Source organism: Genypterus blacodes, unplaced genomic scaffold (genome assembly GCF_046128005.1).
Source record: "Genypterus blacodes isolate CSIRO-AG114 ecotype Tasmania unplaced genomic scaffold, CSIRO-AGI_Gbla_v1 ptg000245l_1, whole genome shotgun sequence".
NCBI lineage: Eukaryota > Metazoa > Chordata > Actinopteri > Ophidiiformes > Ophidiidae > Genypterus > Genypterus blacodes.
Window position 1 is genome coordinate 308,814 of NW_027467042.1, and position 21,536 is coordinate 330,349.

At 40.9% G+C, this 21,536-nt stretch overlaps 1 protein-coding gene across 1 annotated transcript in view; it reads left to right on the forward strand.

The window, feature by feature from the left end:
- Nucleotides 1–4,996: 4,996 nt before the first annotated feature.
- eya1 (EYA transcriptional coactivator and phosphatase 1) overlaps nucleotides 4,997–21,536 on the forward strand; it is a 54,018-nt gene continuing 37,478 nt past the window's right edge. The window contains exon 1 of the mRNA XM_076171329.1: nucleotides 4,997–5,056. The gene's annotated coding sequence lies outside the window, so the exon portion shown is untranslated. The remainder of the gene's footprint in view (nucleotides 5,057–21,536) is intronic.

Here is a 21,536-nt window from a genome sequence, read left to right on the forward strand (position 1 = left end):
ATACACAGACAGAAGTGTTATTTGTATTGTTAAATTTACATTAAGGACATTTTAATTGCATCAACCCACTAAACAGATCTTACAATAATGGGCCTGACAGAAAATTGCAATCATCTGTGAAGAGCCTGCGGCAGTGTAATGGACAAACCTGATTAATTTAATCTTGTTGCACTCCATTATGGCTGCACTTTATCATTTCAACAGATGGAGCACCAAGAAATTAAAAAATGCTCTCAAGGATATGTGGCACCCTCTACCCTCGTGCATCCTTTATCTGAAGGTGTGTGGGCTGTGATGTTGAAATGAAGGCCTGCACTTGAACCTCTGGATGAGTGCATTTCCAAACACAAATAAGATTATATGGAGAGTCAATTGATGCAACAAATCATCAGAACTGTCTCATGATGTATTGCTGCATGCTGTTGTGGATGCCTAATCATCTAATCCACCTTTGATGGATAGGGTTGAAATATGTTAAAATAGGGTGAATGACAAATGCAAAGGTTACTCAAGCAAATGTGATTGTTTTTTCCCATTTTCATAGATAGATAGATAGATAGATAGATAGATAGGTAGGTAGATAGATAGATAGATAGATAGATAGATAGATAGATAGATAGATAGATAGATAGATAGATAGATAGATAGATAGATAGAAAACAAGTCATGACCCATAGGTGGCGCTCTAGTTTGCGTCCAGAGAGGGACAGGGACACCGGAAGTAAAGCATATTTACTCAACAAAGCATGTCAAGAAATTCTACGTCAGCAACTTTTTTTTAAATTATTTGAACACCTTAAAATATTTTAAAACATTTGATAAAGTGCACCCCAAGTGTTAATTCATATCTCAACGTGTAAAAATTATTATTCAAAATTTATTGTATGATTTTGTCTTTATTGGAATCGCCTGAATTGAACGTGAGTTTGTGTTAAATGTAACATTGTGTAGCAGCGTACAGATGTGAAGAATTGTGTGTAAAGTTTCCCTGCTGCCTGGTTACGTGTGATGCCAGTGTGCCGCGCGCAGGGACGCATGCGGACAACTTGTCAAATCATTGTTAACTTCTTGGCGGCGCTGCGCTGAAAACTTTGACTTTTAACGTCGGGAAATGATTCCGCTTTTGTTTAACTTGCACTCCCCCGCTGCTGAAACACTTCCCGGGGAGCTGAGACAGAAAAAGTCAGCGACTTGTCAGTAAAAAGCCATGCTTGAGGACTGAACACGGAGACTTGTTGCACGTCGTGACAGCGTTGGTGCGTTCAGGTACGCAACTATTTACCGGCTCCGTTTAACTTTACACATTTGTGCTATATTTCCAACTATTTACTCAGTGTGTGATTGTGTGATTGTACTGTGTCGTGTATTGACAACGTGGTATTGAGTCATTTACAATATGGGCGGGGACAGAGCACACGACAGAGTAACTTGCAGAAGTACTTTTCAGGAGCCTGTGTGTTGTGTTTAGATAGCAGCAGTTCAAGTCAAAACACTCAAAAGCGAATTAACTAAACACATTATTGGTGTCGTCATGTTCTTTTCCTCTATTATCTTTTACTTTCACCGCATTTTTGAGTTGCTTTTCCACAAATACAAGCCTATACAGTGGTTTGGAGAGTTTTTGTATTCTCTATGTCTTCTATTTTCTTTGTGAGGCTAAATTCATTGGAGTACTGCAGATACCACAACCTCTTAAATACAGCGTATTCAGCGAAATGTAAAGTTAACAGTAGGTGCACTGCTGAGATTTGTGCTACCATTCATTCAGCCCCAGGCTGCAATCATTTTTCTGTCTAATTATTTCCTTTTTACTGTGCACACATGACAGTGATGGATAACAGGTTAAAAATGGACGTTTTCTCCTCAGTCATGCAGTGTATGTTGGATTGACTGGGTGCATGCATGGTGTTCTTCCCTCAGACCAAAAGACCTTGGAAAGATTGTATTCCCCTCTGCTTTTCCCATTCCAGCGTGATACAGTTTGTCTTCATTTTCTCCTGACTCCAACCCATTTTCTTGATATATAGCTAAAGCACATTATCACGACAGAAGTGTAGGTTGTGTCAAAGTTATGCCATCATGATTATAGTCTGGGTTGCAGAAGCGAACTTCCTACCAGTCTAACAGTCCTGAATAACCTTCACATAGGATCAACTGTACAAATATGACTATTCCCTGATTGCATGTTTTTCTTAATCAGACAGAACAAAATGTCAGAGGTCCTACAGCGTCTTAACGTGCTGTATTTATGCACCTGGTTAAATGTTATCATATTTTAAATACACTACAAACAAGCCTTTGTTCAGTGATTGACTGGGAATCATGCTGGAGGGACAAACTGGTTCATGGTTGTATGGTTAAATTTAATTTTATTTTAAAATTCAGTCTACAGATGGACACTATGGCTGTTCAAGAGACATTTTGGAGTATAGACAAATCATTTATTTGCTCCATATTAACGTTGTCTCAACATATTTCAAATCCACAATAGCCTGACTGACACATTTCTTCCAAGTTGTATTTCCTAGATTTTGCTTGGTTGTTTCTTCCTCTCTGCCCCAAATCCTCTGATATTTTTGAGCGGTGCATTTTTTGGCCTTGCAAAATATATTTGTTTGTTTAAACCAAATTTATTCTCATCCCATTTTGTATTCCTCGTTGACCTGTGATGAAAACGCTGTGACCCAGAATTAATTGCCTTCTAAATGTGTGGTAGCTGAACAGGAATACTGCAATATATCATGTCTGTGGCAATGAATACAAATACTAACCATTTTCATTCGCACATGTACCAGATTCCCTACTGTACTGTACATGTGCTTCACGTTTTCTGTAGGACTTGACTTCAGAGGAAAGTTCTCCAGTCTGTTCTCTTTACTTTTGAAGTTACATGCTCCTCCAATTACTGGGGCCATGCAGTCTCCCCTATGGTGTCCTTGGACAGCTCTTTGAGTGCCTGAAAATGTTGTGGACCATTAATTCTGGATTGTCTTCATCTGTTTGCATAATTTTCCCTCTGTAACCATTTTCCAACCCGCATTTTCAATGGTCTTTGACTTTTTTTTCTATAGTACATGTTTGAGTGTATAAGATATTTCAATTTCAATCTTTTTTTCAATATGACTGACACTTGTTAAATATTTACGCCGGCTTCCTTCCGTACCCAGCCTGCGTGTTTTACCACCGGCATCTCATTTGAACGGCTCACCTGGCAGTCTTGCATTTGTATTCCTAATATTATTATTGGTATATATTGAGAATATTGTTTCTTTTTACATAAAACTACCAAAAATAGAATCATAAATCATTAGCTCATCTTTTACTCCAAAGGCTTAAATCTATTTGTTGTTATAATTTCTGGGCCATTTTCTTTAATCATATGCATTTTCTCTGTTTTCCTGTTAGACTAATTTGCTGTCAGGCAGGAGGTTGTTTTTGCAATGCAGGCAGACTCCAGAAATTAATTTATCCAAATAACCAAAGTCCTCCCGGGCCATGGAGGTTGGGACACTGAAATGGCCCTGGTAGGCAAAGCTGCCTTTTGATGTCTGGAATGTTTTGGCTGACTTAGAGCAGGCGACTGGAGTGGAGGGATCATTTTCACTGACCCATGGGATTTTTAACCATTTTCATACACCGAGAACAAAACAAAGTGAGGAAAAATGCCTGAGCTGATTTGCATTGACTTGGCTATCAAAAACTGCGGGGAGAAATAAAGTGAAACTGATTCGGGCTTGTGTAGTTGTCTTATCGGCCTATTTATGAAATATGTTAGTCCTTTAATATAATCATTCTGAATTCTCAATATACTGACTCTTCTCTGAAAGACTGAAAGTATGACTCAGAGTCAATTGTTTTTGGGGGTTGTCACATCTTCCATACCTGCTTAAGTTTCTTCCTAAGATTTTCCAAATCATTGTTATTAGGACTGACTCTGTGGTTTACCTTAAAGAAGCCAGCCGTATAATAAAATTCCCCATTATTAATGCACTGTGAGCGCTAATCAGGTGGTCATTTGGACTCGGGGCAAAGTAAATACAAGGACCATCCTAATAATACAAACACTGTGATTGTACACTTCCATTGTATAAAGCCCTCATTAGCCATAGACGCAACTATTGATGATGTGCCATCTGTTATATCCACTCTTAAAAAATCACATTAGTCACATTGATTAAATGATTTTCTATTTATGTGCTGAGTCCTCTAAAAGGCTTTAATCACAACTATTAAATGCTATGCTATTTCATTAAACAAGCCTGAGGAAAGGGAAGTGCAGGAAACCAGGCGGTCTTGAGTAACGGGGCACTTGAGTTTCCAGTGTAATAAATAATTCACAGGTCCTGTGTGATGAGCTGCTGAGGACAGAAATCCCTAATGACAGCTTTTTATAACCTATGACTCAGCTGGCCATTATGCTCCTGACATCCCTACACAGACCACATCCCCTCTGTATGCTCATTCCGCTCTCACTCTGCACTGCTTCACCTACCGCATGAGGAGGAGTTAGATTACCAAATACAATAGGCCTATATACTGTACATACATACATGCACATATCAGTCAATTCAACTGCATTTAAAGCAAATGAAAGCTAATTTGAAATTCAAGGGATCTGTGTTTTTAAAGCATTTAAACGTTGTCTTTTGTATTTGCAAAGACCTACAACCTTTCTGCCATGCACTTATCTCTTTGGTCATCTATTTCATTCAGATGTGATGTAATAAATCTCAAGGTCACCCCAATTCACTGGGCCTACATACATTCCTTCTGTTTTCATGCCTGTGTCATCTTACTTCTTGTCTACTGTTCAGTTTATAATCTTCAGTCTCTTTTTACACTGCAAATGTAAAACAAAATGCATGTAAAAAAAAAAAAGGACATACTTGTTTGGAAACATGCGATGGTGGTCTAACAAATTGACAGAAATGTGATATGATTGCCAGTTTTAAATGTAATAATGTTTCATTAATTTCTCCCCGCTGTCATTTTCTTCTTTAGGTCTGCACGGGAGGTTTTAACGTGAAGCCTGTTGCTGCCGCTGTGTATGTGTGAGGTAAGGGACTGAATAATTGAGTTTCTCCACTCTGGCTCAGGCCTGTGAATGATCAACTGTTAGTGTGTTTGATTGGCATAATGGCACCATACCCCCCCTAGGTAAGGTCACCCCGAGTAACATCTGGGTATATTTTGCATTATGCAACTCCCAGTATGCGAGGCAAGGCCTCATATGGTATTGCTTGATATCATTATTGTTATCATTTCTAAACCCGGGCTCTCACTAAGAATAGGTAGTTAATTTTAGATGCAAAAAAGATCCAGTTACTCAGGCCTCTGCTTGTGGTTGTCCCCAGAGTTAGTGCAGGGAAATAAATCTGGTGGCCTTGATTAAGTACCTGACAATAGAGTTAGCACAGCGCTAGTGGTTTATAGTAATACGGCGGACATGGGCAATTAGGCCCACCAAGTAATTTACAGTACTGCATGCAGGTGGTGACCTGGTTTGAGCTGGGGACCACCTCGGTAACAAATTAGGTCGTATAGGCAAGCAGAGTTGCAGCTCTGTAGGACTTCCAAATAAAGCAAAGCAATCAAAGATTTTACAAAGCTTGACGCATATTTCAAATGTTTTGATTTTGCTTTTGTGAGAGGAATAACATATGGCCCTGTGTTTCTCATCTGTAATTTTCTGCAGAATGAATGATCACTTTTATATGTTGTTGATCTTTTTACGTCAGCGTGGACCCTTTCCCTCTCACTGCTACCTATTAATTATGAAATACTGTAGGTCTTGCCCATTTCATTTTACTACTTCTTCCTGCTGAACTTGGTGTGAAAGGCTGCTGTTCTTAAATAGGTGTATTAAAGTGAGAGTGGGGAAAGTTTCCCCAGCCACTAACTCTCCCCAGCATTATGTCACCAGAGTCAAAAAGGCACAGCTGAAGAAAAATAGCTTGTTTCACACATGATAGACACCTTAACACATTGAGGGAGCAAGAGGGAGCAAAGTGTTTGGCTCCTTTTTTTGTTTACTGCAGCAGGACAGTTTGTGCATTCATGATGTATGAGTCATTAGAATTTTGAGAGATGTGGATTGGCATAATTCAGTATTTTATTAGGATTTCCAGGAGTCTATATACTAAATATGTTCTCCCTGTATGATATTTTTACCCAGGGCAGAGTAAGGCCTATCATGTACATGTCGTAATAAGATACAGCAAGGCTTTCTTAAACTAATACTGATATCAGATTATTGTGCTGCGTCTCACAGTGAAGGAAAAATAGTGCCCTCTTCTGCCTGCACAGCCCTATCCTCCTCAAATTGAAACATTACTTCATGTTTTGCTGTAGTTTATGGTGTGGAGAATGGCACTCTGTGTCTGTGGCTTATCAGCCTCTTGTATAGGTCAGCCATTGGGCTGCGGAGTGGCGGGACCCCTGGAATAACTCTGACCGCCTTGATCCCCACTGTCAGCACGTTGGGCTGAGTGGGAGCTGATTTCATCAAGGCCACTACACTACAGTGGTTGCTTGGCTCCCCATGATGGGACACTGCTGGGCTGGTTTCCTCAGCCAGCCTGCTCCATTTAACAGGAACATGACCTGGGCAGTCACTGCCATTTCTTCCTGTGGAGCCCCAGAAATATGTGGGACACAACTGCCTGTAATAACACATAGGAAATAAAGTATAGTTTAAGTTATGTATAAACCTGATGAATTGGTGTGTATACAAATTGAATTCAACATTTTAAAAGGGGAATTAAATGTTAATTATAGCTGGTTCGTCATGTAGAAGGATCCATCTACATTACTTTTGGGTGTGTCATTCTGTGACAAACACACATTGTGTATAGCGATATAAAAAGGATTTGATCTTTAATTGCGTTTGCAGAATAAATGGCAATACTAATGGCTGTTTTAGAATTCTAACCCAAAGGAAATTTGCTATATATGAGTGCAAGTATCAGAACCTTTCTTCTTTTCCCCTCACAGACAATTAGTTTGAGCTGAGCTGTTCTTTCTGTGACCTATCAAACATACTACATGTTGAATTATTAATATTTAATATCTATATACCTTTTATTCCTGCTTTTTCTGTCAATTCAATGCCTGGCTTTTATTCTTTATTTTGTGTTGTGTTAAAGGAAAATGATTGAATACCTTTCCAATTATCAAGTACATATCAAGTATATCTGCTTTCTATTTCCATTCACAAGAGAACAACAGATGAGTTTACAGTTTGAAACCGATAGGAGGATGTTCCTTCGGTTGTTTCCACAAATGCAAGTGTAAATTCATCGCTGGACCACTGAAGCGCTATTTAACATTGCTGCCCCTGATGTTTAATCTCTCATTAGCCTTTAGGTGACACGAAAGAGAATCATCCTCATTCTTCTGTCTGCCCATCAGACACAGGCTGAGTGACAGGCACAGAACAGCACACCTCTTATGTAAACCCTTCCACTACCACCACGAAATTAGAGTGGCTGTTGCTACACACTGCCTCCTCCGGCTTCTTCACAAATGAGAAAGTAAGGACTCCGGTTCAGAAGTTCACATTTTGGATGCTTGCCGGAACTACTTAAGGCCAGTGACGTTTTTTCAGAGGAACAGGTGGTCAGAGTGACATAATTCTGGCTCGCTCTCCAGATCCTTAGAAATCATGCTCCCTCGCTCTGCCAGAAGACTTATTACACTGTCAATATGCATGAGAGCCTGATGATTTGAGCTATTACTAATGCGGACGAATGACGAGAAAAGCCAAAATCAAGACAGATGAGAATATTTCTACGCAGCAGTGTAAACATCTACAACAAAACAAATCATACACAGGCCCGGCACATCTTCCACATGTCTCAAGGCTTGGCTGAGAAAGCTATTTATTCTCATACACTGTTAACTACTGGCACATATGCGTTAGACTGGAATGCCATTCAGAATGCAGAAAATATATTTAGTTCTCGCCAACAGACAGCAAAAGGCACCAGTGGGTCTAGCCCCTGTGTGAGAACAGTTATTTCTGTCGCAGTATGGACTTTCAATTACTGTAATCTGCTGCTTGAATCCTTCAGGAACATCAGGGCCAATTAACCGTTTCGACACATCGGATGCGCCACCTTTCATAAATGGGTTTTATGTTCATGTTTGACATCCAAATAACCTTTTTCCGACATATTTTTCCCCCCCAAGAGATGCGTATGTAAGACGTTAGGAAGAATATCGCATCATCATATAATTTTATTCTAGCATTGCCATCTGTCAATTTCCATCCATCCATTCTTAATTTACACCTAATTTACACACGCTATAAAAGCAATTAAACAACATTTAGAACAGTTTATCTCCCTTTTTATTAATAAGAATCTAAGAAGTCATATCATTGGAATACCGAGACAATAAATGTGTGACGAGTTAAAATTATTATGAGTTCCTTTAAGCCCGGTAAAATTAGGTGCTGGACGGTGGAAATACCCCACAGCTGCAGTCTGACTGTTGCTCAACATGTGGTCCTTCTACTGGACTCTCAGAAGACACACACACACACACAGACACACGCACGGACACACACACGTGCGCGCAAACACACACACGCAGACACACACAGGCAGTTAAAACATGCTGACCCATTCTCCTTACATTCAGCCCTACAGACATCGTCTTTCCAGAAAATTTATTAGATCCACCACCGATCTACAGATGCTCTGCTTTTACTCACAATTAAATCTGTTTAAAACATTGTTGACAGTTAATTAGTGCTTACCATTGTGTGATACCTGATATATTATCATTATATGCTTTAGATTTATTGTCCATTATATCATTGTTATTGTGAAAGCATCCAATTTTTTTTTTTAAATCACGTATAGTCTCCTGGTAACACCGGACATTTCTATGATTGTATTTTTGGAAGTGAGTAAGAGGTTTAACCTAAAGCTGAGCAAATGTAATGGCAAATCCACGCAGTTAACAGGGATGAACCGTGAACAATACCCAGATAAGTGAATTACCTACCTGGTAGGAACACACAAGGGCTGTGTCCCGCAGCCAGGCAACCTTATGTACTCACAGTTGAACACCTCCTGCAAACACAACTCATCAATGTAATCGGTCTGTAATTGCTTGTGCTATACAAACAGTAGAGGTAAGTTTGAATGGTCGTTGACTCGTCAAGTGAAGATTCTCACGCAGAGCAAATAGTTGGTGACTGGAACTACTGTGTAAACACTTGAGAATGTGTAGCTGATAAAGTTGTATTCTCTAGTATTCAGAATGACACAGTTAGACACACAGATGAGGCAATTCCAGTTTCTGATCGGTGAATCACCAGATTTATTAGAGATGTAATGCCATTTTAAAATACACCTTTAATTATATTATATTATAATGCAGGTTCACTCCTGTATTGGCCATATCTAACTGGTTTATTGAAGCCTTATTTAAAAATCAGGCAAAAAATATTTCCCAGTGCATTTCTCAGGTTTATTGTAGGTAATACAACTGTTTGTTTCTCAATAAACGCACTATACATACGCAAATATAGCCAGTGGAGAGCAGTACATCTTAAAGCTTAGTTATCTTATAGACGACGGTGCTTTCACAGTATGCAGAGATTATATTATAACATGTTAAAAGCTCGTGCATAAGAATTTATGCACTTTATGGTCAAAGTGACCACAGTAATGTATCGCATTTTCATTCATTTAATTAAGAGGATTGAATAACTTTTATTGAGACTGTATTAGTGTCTGTTGCATTTATAATCTGATTGACTGAGGATATTTGCTAGAGTGTTTTTTTTTTGAGAGAAATCGGCATTATGCTCTTATTAAACCGTGATGTGCACAATTTGATTTATGGTGATCACAAATGAATGCATTCTCATTGAAGATTTATTGATTTATCTATGCCCTCAACGCTGGAAACGAAATCTCGCCGATCTGCCTTAACTGACCGAGAATACATTTCCTCGTCCCATCTGCTGCCACGAGTGAACAATACCTTTACCTTCTCTCAGCATTCAAACTTTTTAAATGTCCTGAAGGAGTTCTCGTCTGAGTCCCAAACCTATTGAGATCTCTAATGAAGGCTTTACCTTCCAGGCAAGCATATTTCTCCAAATGACAGTAATTTACATATGATGTATTTAGAGAAGAAGAGGGCAGGCTAATTCTATTTAGAGATTTTCCTTTGTTTTAGGAGTCATTAGCAGCTAGCTCAAATCTAATTTTTACAATTTCATCAGGCCATCTTGGAAAGCCTCCGTGAGCTCATCAGAGAGGAGCATTTATTGCTAAGTGTTCTCTATTGCATTAGCACACAATAAAGCGGCCAGGGACTGCTACAGACGTTTATGTGGAATCCAGTTAACACTCCGCCAATTCGTTTTTTATTGGGACACAATCAATTTTTATTCATTTTAAAGCCAGAATGCTTTCTTTCATTGTGTGCCTACCCTGGCTTATTATACCCTAAACTAATTACTCAGTTGTTTTCACAAAATGCTAATGTTTATGTTAAAGATTTCCTCTTTGAAATGCAGACCTTCCCGTGCACATGTATAATGTGTGAGTTTCTGTACATTCTGTTGAAAGTCTCTCACATGTGTTCTTCATTATGGGATGCTTTCTGCAGTGTTTCAAAAAAAGATGCTAATTACAAGCAAGTAATTTGTAAGTCTGACACTAATACCACACAGTGTGGAACATGGATTTTGAAGAACTACACGGTCATTAGTTTAACCATGACAGCAGTTATCACTATTGGAATCTTATTTCAACAAGATGATGACAGTATTATTCAGCTCGGCAGGACGAGGCCAAACACAATATGACTTCCTACAAAGATCCATTTCCTCCACGGCCTGAAATAATCTACTACTTTATTCGTCATTTAGATGCTCCTGACATATTATACATTTTATAATGTATACAACTGTTTTCTAAAGCTTCGAGTCACAATTTATTTCGGTGGTTGTGTGAATAACGGCGAACTCGATCCACGCGTAGCAGAAAAGCAGCTTAAGGCGTCTCAACGTGAGCTCCGTGTGTGCATCTCTACTGCGGTGTGATAATTAGAGTGCTTAAGTGCTCCTGGAGACAAGACAAACCCAGATACCCCCTTCCTCTTTACCCCTTCCTCTCATTCACTAAGAAGGTCTTTAATGGCTCCCATTTGACTCTGATATCATTTATTGTTTGGTATCAGATATACGCCTCGTACCCTTCACCATTTGCACTGCAGCACATTTGACCTGAACTGTAATGTAGGGAACAGGCATCGGGCTTTAGTCTTTTCCCTTCACCCTCCAACTTGCAGCTCTGCACCGTTTCCCATCAGTAAAAAGCTCCTGCATCCTCTGTTTGGTGTTGCATTTCAATATGCACAAATCAAGAATATCTATAGCTACATCCTCGAATGACAGTCAGTGACATTGCTCTGAATACAGTAAATGTGCATATGTGCATGTGCCCGCGTGTGTGTGTGTGTGTTGTACACTTTCCTGCTCCAGGTTTGGGATCCGTCCTGCATCGGGCTTTGGAATGCTTTCAACGCATTGATGAGATGACAAGTTATCATTGATCTGTCCTTACTTAGTGGGATCCATTAAATAATGTATGGGCTCCTGTGCATTACCAGTGCACTCTCCTGTCCTCGACCCATTAGAGGAGTAGGGCAAGGGGCCCTCGTGGCTCCAGGCCCTTAGAGGTCCTTGAGCTTTCATTTAATTAAATTATCCCATAATGAAAACTCCCATAATGAGATTAATTTTAATTATTCATCAGTGGCCGATTTGAGAGAGAGAGAGAGGCGGCATTAATTATGTATAGAAGGGCTAAACATTTTTCAATTCATCACCTTTTCCTTTTGTAAAAGGTGCAATTTATTAAGTGCTCTGCAGCTGCTCGTGGTGATGGTGGTGGAGATAAGGACGGCCAGGCCCAGAGGTCAATCAGAAGGCTGCCAAAGTGCTTGATTGTCATTCGATAAGTGCATTATATTGCTGAATTATCATCCCCACAATAGGTGTGTGGTATAATGCATTCCCCCGGTGTGTTTATGTAAATACATTCCTGCTGTTCCCCCAGAAGATTTATCTATATTGTTAAAAAAGTCTGGGGGTATAATTCCAAAATGCAATATTGTTTTCTTTTGTTTTAAAGCTTGATGGATTTATATTAATACCTAAAGGCAGGCAAGTGATCAAAACGATGCTTGTAATTCTCCACTGGTGTTTATACACCTCGATCAGTTTGTATGATGATTCCCCTTGTGTGTGCACATTAGAACACTTTGGTGGTTCGCCAACAGAATAGGGGAGGATTGTCGACTGTCACAGTGTGAAACTGTAATTAGCTGGCATGGAATTGTGCTTATTTTAAGTTCCCAGGCAAGAGAGAGAGCACTACAACACTACAGATCTGTAAGTTGATATATTGCTGAAAACAATTATCTTTTGTTATTTTTAATGAGCACATTTTACATCTTTATAACTTTTTGTATCAACTGACGGAAACGTATAGGCCCAAAGTGGCAGCAGTGGCTCAGGGCAGGAGACAGGAATGTCATTGTGACGGTGAGCCGAGTGCATTTATCAGGCCCTCATCAATAGTTGATTAATAATTCAGGGCAAGTCTGGGGCTTCTTTGGAGCCGGGTTTCAGCTAGCTTGTAATTTTGTAAATTGCATAGTCATCATGCAATGGATGGGCAAAGGCCTGGCAGAGTCACAGCTGTGAGTGCAGGGCGGCCTGTGGCCTCCTAGTGGCCTAAAGCAGAGAGCAGGTTCATCCAGATGTGTTAGGAAGAAAGGCAGCTAATATCTTGCTTTTTGTACATTATTGTTTGATGAAGAAACACAATAAACAAAATAAGTAAAGTGCTGAGAATGAGAAACAATAGAAATAAATATTAAAGTAGTGACTTTCCCTGACTGATTGTTAAACCTGCAGCTCTGCCTCCTGACAGATTTCCACCAGATTCTTCCCCCGGCTTAGAGAAAACAAACAGGTATTTCTTTCCATTGTGAGCGGTTGAAGGTGCCTTGGCCCAGGTGCAGCGTTCACAGAACAGTCTGTGGCCAGTGAATGAGCAAACCCCTCAATTACCCCGAGCCTGCTCTCTGATAACTCCCATTCAACAAAATGGGCCCTCTAATTGCCCCGACCAGTACTGCCTGTTCTGCATCCAAAAGTACACTATTCTTCCACATTGTTTCCTAGGCAACTGGAAGTTTTTGTGACCTATAAAAAAGTTGCTACTCCTGTAACTGATCCGAGGTTGGGCGGTTGTTTGTTTCCATGGCAGGCAGCTGGGCTATTTATAGGTTGATCTAGCTGTTACTAGTAGCCGCAGAAAACACTTTAAATTTAGTTCATTTATTTAGAATCTATAGACTCGCATGTTTTTTTTAAAGACTGAACACCCGGTAAAACTGGTAGAGAACTGGGAAGGTGACTCATGTTTAGAAAATCAAAACACTCGGCTATCGCTTTGAGTCACAAAGTGAAGAGGAAGAAGTATTTGCCTTCACACTCTCTGCACACTTTCCCACTGCCTGCTCTGTCCCCCCTCAACTCAGAAGCGGATCCTTGTAACAAAACGTAATGTTTATTTTGGAGTTAGAGCCAATGCCCCGGATGACCGGAATTTCTTTGTTGTGGTTTCGTTTGTGTGTTCAGCGAAGACTTGCAGAGGAGAGCTGCTGGTAATGATGAATCATGCGTTCATCATCAGAGGTCCCTGGCAGTTCATCGCATCTCTTCTTGCTTTGCACGTCCTTACCAGAAGCTTAATCCGGATGTCATTCATATTAAAGTGATAATTTATCTCTGATTCACCCGGTTGGGAAGCTGTGATAATTATCAAAGCTGTCACATGAGGTGTCGAGTTCAGGAAGAGTTCCCCCTGAAGGCGTTTTGTAGAGGTTGCAGCCTTCACCTTCGACTTCAGAATCGTATCTCCCCTCACTGTCTTTATACACTTACATTAAGAGAATCCTCTCTGTGGTGTAATTGTTCCGCTTTGTTCAAATTGTATTTTTCAAATTCTGAGCAGAACCTGTTTATATAATTGAATATTTTTAAGAAAACAAGCAAAAACAATTGTATTTTATTTCCTAATGGTTAAACAAGTGAAGATACATTTGTGAGAAACTTTTGCCTGAGCAGATTAGAGGGTGTAAAGAGATCTTAAGCTGTAAATGGAATAAGATGGACTTTTTAAAAGAGGTAAAATATCAATGGGAATCAATTTAGCCTATGGACCAGATACATTAACTTAACAATCAATCAATCACGCCTTTCCTTAGTGCTTTTTAATGCAAGTTAATCTGATCTGTCAATACCTGATCACTTTAATGCTCTCTCTTAACACTATTGTTGTGGTTACTTATCTACCATAAACTGTTTTTGAATTAACAGTTTCCCCAAATTCACCTTTTACTGACATCTTGCTCTCTTTTAAGTTCCAGTAATGTAACACATACTACTCTACAATAGGAGCAGGAGATGAAACGACTCCAAGTCAAACTTCCAGCGGTGGGCTCATTTGTGGAAAGACTACTCTGGAAAACACAAGCAGACAACAAAATTGCTCTTTGCACTCGGGGCTGCATTCTGTAGTGGACGAGAAGTGACATCTCAGTGTCGTATGATGTACTTAGAGAAAGAGTTCATGAAATGTTGTCTCTTGCATTTTGCGTTTTTGTCTTTGTTGTTACTCGGTGCGTTCTTCCTTCATGCCTGCTCGTACCGCAGAGACAGATCTGACACAAATTCTCTAAGAGCGTCGTGCTTTAGCTTGTTGTGTAAACTCTTGTGTAAGGTCGTACACACACTGAAATACAAGAACACAAATACTACTCTGGCTACCATGAACAAATTCAAATACCAAACAATGCAGCTTTGTTTTCCCCTCATTCGTTACAAATCCTTCTTGGTGCATTTCAAGCCAGATGAGATAAAACATATTTTCACACACAGTACAAAGGGAGTGTGTGCCGTAGAGGCTACATTGCAAATTCCATTTCCTCATGAAGGAAGTCACCTTTCAGAGGGGCCACTGCTGTGCCGACCAGATCAAGAGGAAACGAACATGGAAAGTTGGCATATCATTTAGCTCAGTTAGTCCTGCTGTTTTTTTCTAAGTGATATGTTTGTGCAAATGATCTGCATTAAGAAGCTGCACAGTCAGAGATCTCAAGGATGTGGACTTGTGTTACAATTAGATCTGTTTCTCATGAGCGAGTTGATGTTTACTTTAAATGAATTACGTTTGTATTTGTTGTTTCCTCTCTCGTTGTAGCCCAACTGTCCTCTGTGATCTCTGCTCATGGATGATACAAGCTTTGTATTTCTTCTACGTGGTGTAACTTGGACACTTCTTCCTCCTCTCTGGATATTGATAGTGTAGCAGTGCTGCTGTAGTAAAAACAATAAGTGAAAGGCTGTCTCCCATAGTCATAATGAATTCTCTGACAAGTACCAGACACAAGAGTAGAAGTCACCAAAAGGTACTTCAGGGTCTGCTATTAACACACACACATCTGCACTCTTCTCTCATAGTCTTAAACTGCGATTAACCCTTTGGTTATTTTTGAACATCTTGTCATGCTCCTGAGTGATTGGAGGCACCTACTACTGCTTTGGCGAGCCGTTAGTAGTTCACACTGTCCCCCGGGCTGTGAGGAATTGTGCAGCTCAGCATGTTTCCCTCTGTTCTATAAAACCACTGACATTTGGTGCCTCCATAATCTGAGCTTTGCCTCTTTTTTTTTAAGAGCACATGCACTAGGAGGCAGGCAAGACAGATAAGACCAGCTGTTAAGTGTCTATCCAGGAGTAAAAAATTACTGAAAGGTGGTGTCCGGTGGCAATACACATTCACCATTGCAAGTAGCCCTGCTGTTTGCACGTGGCTGTGCTCGCTTCTCACACACAAATGTGGATGTGAGTTCACTCCTTGTTGTTTTGCCAGTCTGTATTGTTTCTCTTTCAGTAATGCAGGGTAGCCAGCTGATTGCTAATATCTCAGCCCTCGTCTGTGGCAAACAATGTATCATTACTTGAATTTGCAGTTGCATATTTTGTCAGTGAGACAAACCACTGCCTCGGTCCTTAGCTGACTGTATTGAGTCACTGAGCAGAATGGCACAGGCCCAATCTAAGTGGCTTTCATCTGGCCAATTCAAACAGACGTTTGACCCCAGACATTTGCCTAATGTGTTTTTGTTATGTGGACTCCTGGCTTCACAAATGTCACAGGGGCCGGGCTAGTGGGGGTTTGGAGAGTGGCTCTGGTGGGGGGTGGGCGGCAGCAGTAGTTATGTCTATAACCTCTGCATTTTGTACTCGAACCTACTGGGAGTTGGTGGTGTGGCGAACACAAGTTCCCACTGATGACCAGTCACCCCCCTGCCCCCCCTTCCTCTCTCCCCCTCCCCTCCTTGCGAGCCAAACCCACTGCAGCCTGTGGCCCCCCTAGCACTCTGCTGACCTGGGCCCAACTGGGCAGGCAGCTGTGGAGGAGACGGGGTGTGCCACATTTCTGGACACCCGGGTTGCACAAATCAGAAGGCTGTCCCAGACAGTTGGGGCAGCACTGACACATGCTGCTCTAGTCACTCTACATCACTCATGTTTAACAGCCATAAGAGGGGTGCTGAAAATTTATTACCAAACATATTGGTATTTTAGTGTGCAGCTGATTTAGATTTGGTGACGTTGTTGGTTGGAGCTCTGTCCTTAAACCTGAATGCCAGATTACTTTGGAACAAGAGCGATTCCACGCACGGGAGGGCTTGTTTCAATTTACAGGAATCAATTGTCACTTCATTATAAATTTGTGAATGCTTTCTAAACTTGTTTGCAGTTTCCAGTGTGACAGTATGGCTATTTTGTATCCGGTTTAATGAGTCTGAGAATAGCTCCTGTCTGTGACATGTATCTGCATTTAATACATAACATGGCAGGGAAATCTACTATTTCACTATTTCTGTCTGACACAGCAACAGACTGTTCTTGTTTTAGGTCACTGTGTTTGTGGCAGAGACGAGGGAAAGCCACACTACCGACATGTGTGTGTTTCCCTCACAATGAAAGAGAGACAAAGTGACGGAAACTCAGAGCACATAAGACACGGCAAGATGAGGTGTTGATGTTTTGATTAGAACCATTTTTGTCAATGTGCTGACATCACAGGACCGCTCACCCTAACCTTGTACATAATCCACTGTTTATGTGCCCACATGGTCAAGCTCCTCTATGCATTGCTCGTTGTTCTTGCCCTAAAATCCAGATGCACTAGAGAGGTAAAGCATGGTGAACCACTGAACTAGATCACATATGTGTTCTACAGCAGTTATCCACCGGTGTGATGCAGAATCGCTGAAACAGATTTAATCTTTGCAGCCATTCAACTACTAACTTGGCAGCTTCTTATCCTGCCTATAGATTACACAGAGCTGAGGCCCAGCACACTGAGAGCCTCTCAATGCAACAAGGATGACCAGAGAGAAACAAAGTGTCCCTTCTTGCTTAATGGAGCACTTTTAAATATGAACAGGGTGTTTGATCACAGATTATTATTATTATTATTATTATATACTGCAGACAGCATTTAAAATGAAAATTTACCATAACCGTTAATGAGATTTAAGCAATCGGCGCTAGATGATGACATGAAACTCCCAAACCTCATGAGCCTCATGTTTTAGATATGAGGCTCCATATTTCTGCAGCATCATGCACATATTTATATCCTTACATTTATACATGAGCTCATTATGATGGATAGTTGAGAAAGAAAGGGGGTTTGACATTTCCTGTTTGCACTCAGGTGTAAGAAGAGTTCATGATGTTTGATTGAAGGAGAGATCGGTCATCAGTGAATGAAATACTCGATGTAATACCTCTCAACTAAACCCTTATGTTGGGAGACACGTATTAATTACAGAAGTCAGGAATGAGGAAACATATTAAAATGAACATAAGATAAATTCAGATTCTCTTGATCTTTGAACAGACTCTACATGGTGATACTCCCAGCCCCAGTGATGTCTCATTCTGAGTAATAGGTCTCTAAAGTGTGCTTGTTTGGCTTTTTTGGGGCCAAGGGAGGGCAATAAAATGTCTGTTTTAAGATTTCAGGGTCCTCATAGTTCTTTCCAGGTGTGCCTCACTACTCATAAAGTACACATTTACATTTAGGCTATATTCAAGGATGAATGCGTGCTGCAGATTGTTCATTTCCCCCCAAAAAAAACAGTTCGCGTGCGCTGCAATTTTGAACACCAAATACCTTTTTATCTAAATGAACTTTGAGTATTGTGGCGGCGCAGCGTGAGAGGCGGGCTGCTGTCTTCACTGAGCTCATGTGCGCTCGCTATATTTTATTCGATTTCTTGGGCAATTTCACCTAATTCAAACCATGTTCTCTTTGCTTTGTTTGGAACGAGCATGGCTGCAACAATAAGGTCACTCTGTTAATTTAAGTTTGTGAAATCCACTGAGGTTAACCATTTCCTTTGTTCCTCGCTTTTTTAGCAGAGGAAAGCTCAGCAACCGTTTTCATGTGGAGCTATGCGCCGGGTCGACTTTTATCACTGCTTTTATGCGAGGCGGGCCAACCTGATGTTTGTTTATAAGGAATTCGGGGCTTCACTCGGAACTTTCATTCACCACTTGAAAGCACTTGACTCGCTACTAATTTACCTTGAGGGACTTCAAAATTATCTGTCTGCGCTGTCAGAATCTTTTTTGTGGTGAAAACATGTCATCATCAAAGATTCTCTGTAGAGTTTAATGAAAGCCTGGGAGATGGAGGGGTGATGTTGTATTGTATACGCTTGAATACTACATCAAGAAACTCAAGGTATCCTGCTTAACCCGGCCTCAAAACAATGTTGGTTGCTTTGTATCTTGGAGTGTTTTGCTTTGCTCTCAGTGTTTTGCACACAGTTGCTTTTTTTAGTTATACAATAGAGTGCAGAGTTCACAGGAAACTATGCACACTGAATGAAAACGGGGGGACTCAGAAAAGCTCAGTGCCCGGTAGTTACAGAGCTCTTTGACAAATTGCCATCTAGCAACCGTTAACGTCCCATGTGTGTCAGGAGTAAAGCCGGGGGCTGAGAGGCTGGCGTAGTTACGTTTTCCCTCAGTCCATAGGTGAGCACTTCACCTGGTAATGCCTGTGTAAATATAGGAAAACTGTTATTTTATCCAAAGTTACCCCAAGTTCAGATTTCCCTTCTTGGGGGGAAAGGTTCTGAGTGTAACGCTCTGCCGAGACTTATGTCAAGAGAGGAACTTGATCCCGCCCGAATGTGTGACATTGTATAAACACTGTAGTAGTTCTACCAAAACAAATTTGCAGCATATGCATATGAAAATATTGCAAGTGTGTCACCAGGGTGTTAGCGTTTTGTTTCATCTACACCACTTGATCCCCCGTCACACTCCTTTCGTGCTATTTGTGTATTCTTCGTCAAGATATGTAAACTCACTTTACCCCTGTCTTCTCCTTTTGTGGAAGGAGGGAGGTGGGGTGGTCACCATAGTTTAGGATCTAAAATGTTCCAAGTACTAGGATTCCATTTAGTTGTGCATTAACCCTCCGTTCCTTATCTCCCAAACAGATTCAGCCATTTGGAAGCGAGTCTATTTTCATGTGTGTGAGACGCTGAGTGGATAACCTGTTGGCAGTGGAGGACAGTGCAGATCTCTCTTCACTCTAAATTGCAGGCAGGCATCCCCGCAACCCCACATGAAGACCAACCAGTCCCATCAAGATAATCCTTAATAAAGAACGGCTTCACATTTAATCTTAGCTCACTTCTCAAATTTCTTACTTGATATAGTTTTTGGCAAGTGGCGTTTTAGCGCTGATGTCAGTTGAACGCTATCAGTGCATCTTTTGTTAAGCTTCCATTTGGAACGTGTAGAAGGATATCTGAGGCTTTTAAGGTTTTTATACTTACAGGATAGCTTCTTTAGTTGTTCTAATTCATACAGCAACTGAGGTTTTCTTTAACTGACTTTGTTTTAGTGCCACTTAGACTGTTAGGTTTTATTTGTGAAGGTGAATGAAGAGCTCTGTTTGTTTAAAGATGCTCCGGTGTTAAACTCTGTTTAAACTTTAGTTCACCTTTTAGATTGTTTGGATTTAGCCTGCTGTCATTAAATACAGAGCAACTCAACAATGGTCCAATAGGCCACATCTGTAGTCAAACAGCAAGGTGATTGGAGATTTGATTCAAAACATACCGTACAGCGCTACATGCAGTCGATGAGCAGAAAGAAATTGTGGATAATTACACTGTACAATTCCAAAATAACTCACTTGCAGAATTATATCTCCAGCTAATTTTACACAGCTGCTCATTGAAATGGAGAGCGACAGAGTAAATGGAATAACTCAATTGGCATGTGTACCCCTCTGCTATTAGAAATAGTTATCTGAGAGTCCCCGAGCTTCTTTACGAGTCAATCGAGTTATCAAGAACCTGTTCAACGTGCAATATCTGCGACGCTCAGGTACTGAAACGCGAGCCGCTGGGTTTACCTGTAGGTCGTGGCTTTGTAAAAGGAGGCGACGTGTATTTCCAGCCCCGTCCGCATCACGACTGCAGGTCCGGCGCTGATCTATTTCTGTCAGCTCGTTGTTGACTGCTGCTATACACAGCGCGCTCAGTGTTGACCTGTTTTCTAAATATGCCGCCAACATAACAGCCAATCTTTTCCCGAGCAGAAATTGATGAATCGTTACGTAAACGATAATTCACAATAATTGCGAGAGGCTGGAGCGTGTCGTTTTTTATTTCTTATCATCACACACTGACTAGTAGGAACGGAGACATACTATTTGTACACACACACACACACACAGACTAACAAAGTGAACTATTCTTCCAGCCATGGGTGTTCTTTCTCTCTCACCACCTCTTCCCCATGAATGTTTTATTTCCTCTTCCTCTGCCATGCTTTTCCAGTATTCCACCAACAGCTTTATTATGTGTAATCGGAAAAAAATTGTATTATTTCAACATCGCGCTCTCAATTTATTACACGGAACTGCTATTTATGTCAGTTTGGAGAGGAAGCAAACGTTGTCCCAGCCTTATTCTTGGATGGGTTGTGAACAGTTTGAAAGCATCAGTAGCAGCATGGCCTTGTGTGGCAGTATCACGCAGTTGAAATAATAACCTGGAGCAGACAGAAGGCAGTCATTACCTCGCACACAGACGCAGTGTGTGTGTGTGTTGACGGAGGACTTCCACTAGACTGCTGCGGGGATGGACAGGGCCGAGCCGCCCGGTCGCTTGTTAAAAAACCCCCGGCTCCCCCCCCGCCCCCCCCCCGATCACCTAAGCTAATGATCTGAACCCTTGTTTACCCTCTGAAGTCGCTCTATGACAGAGAGAAAAATCCTGCAGTGACCTAAGACACACAAGCGAGAGCACAAAATGTGGTTTGTGGTGAAAAGAGAGGAGAAAAAAAAAAAAAAGAACATAACAAAAACAAGAGAAATGGGGGGAGA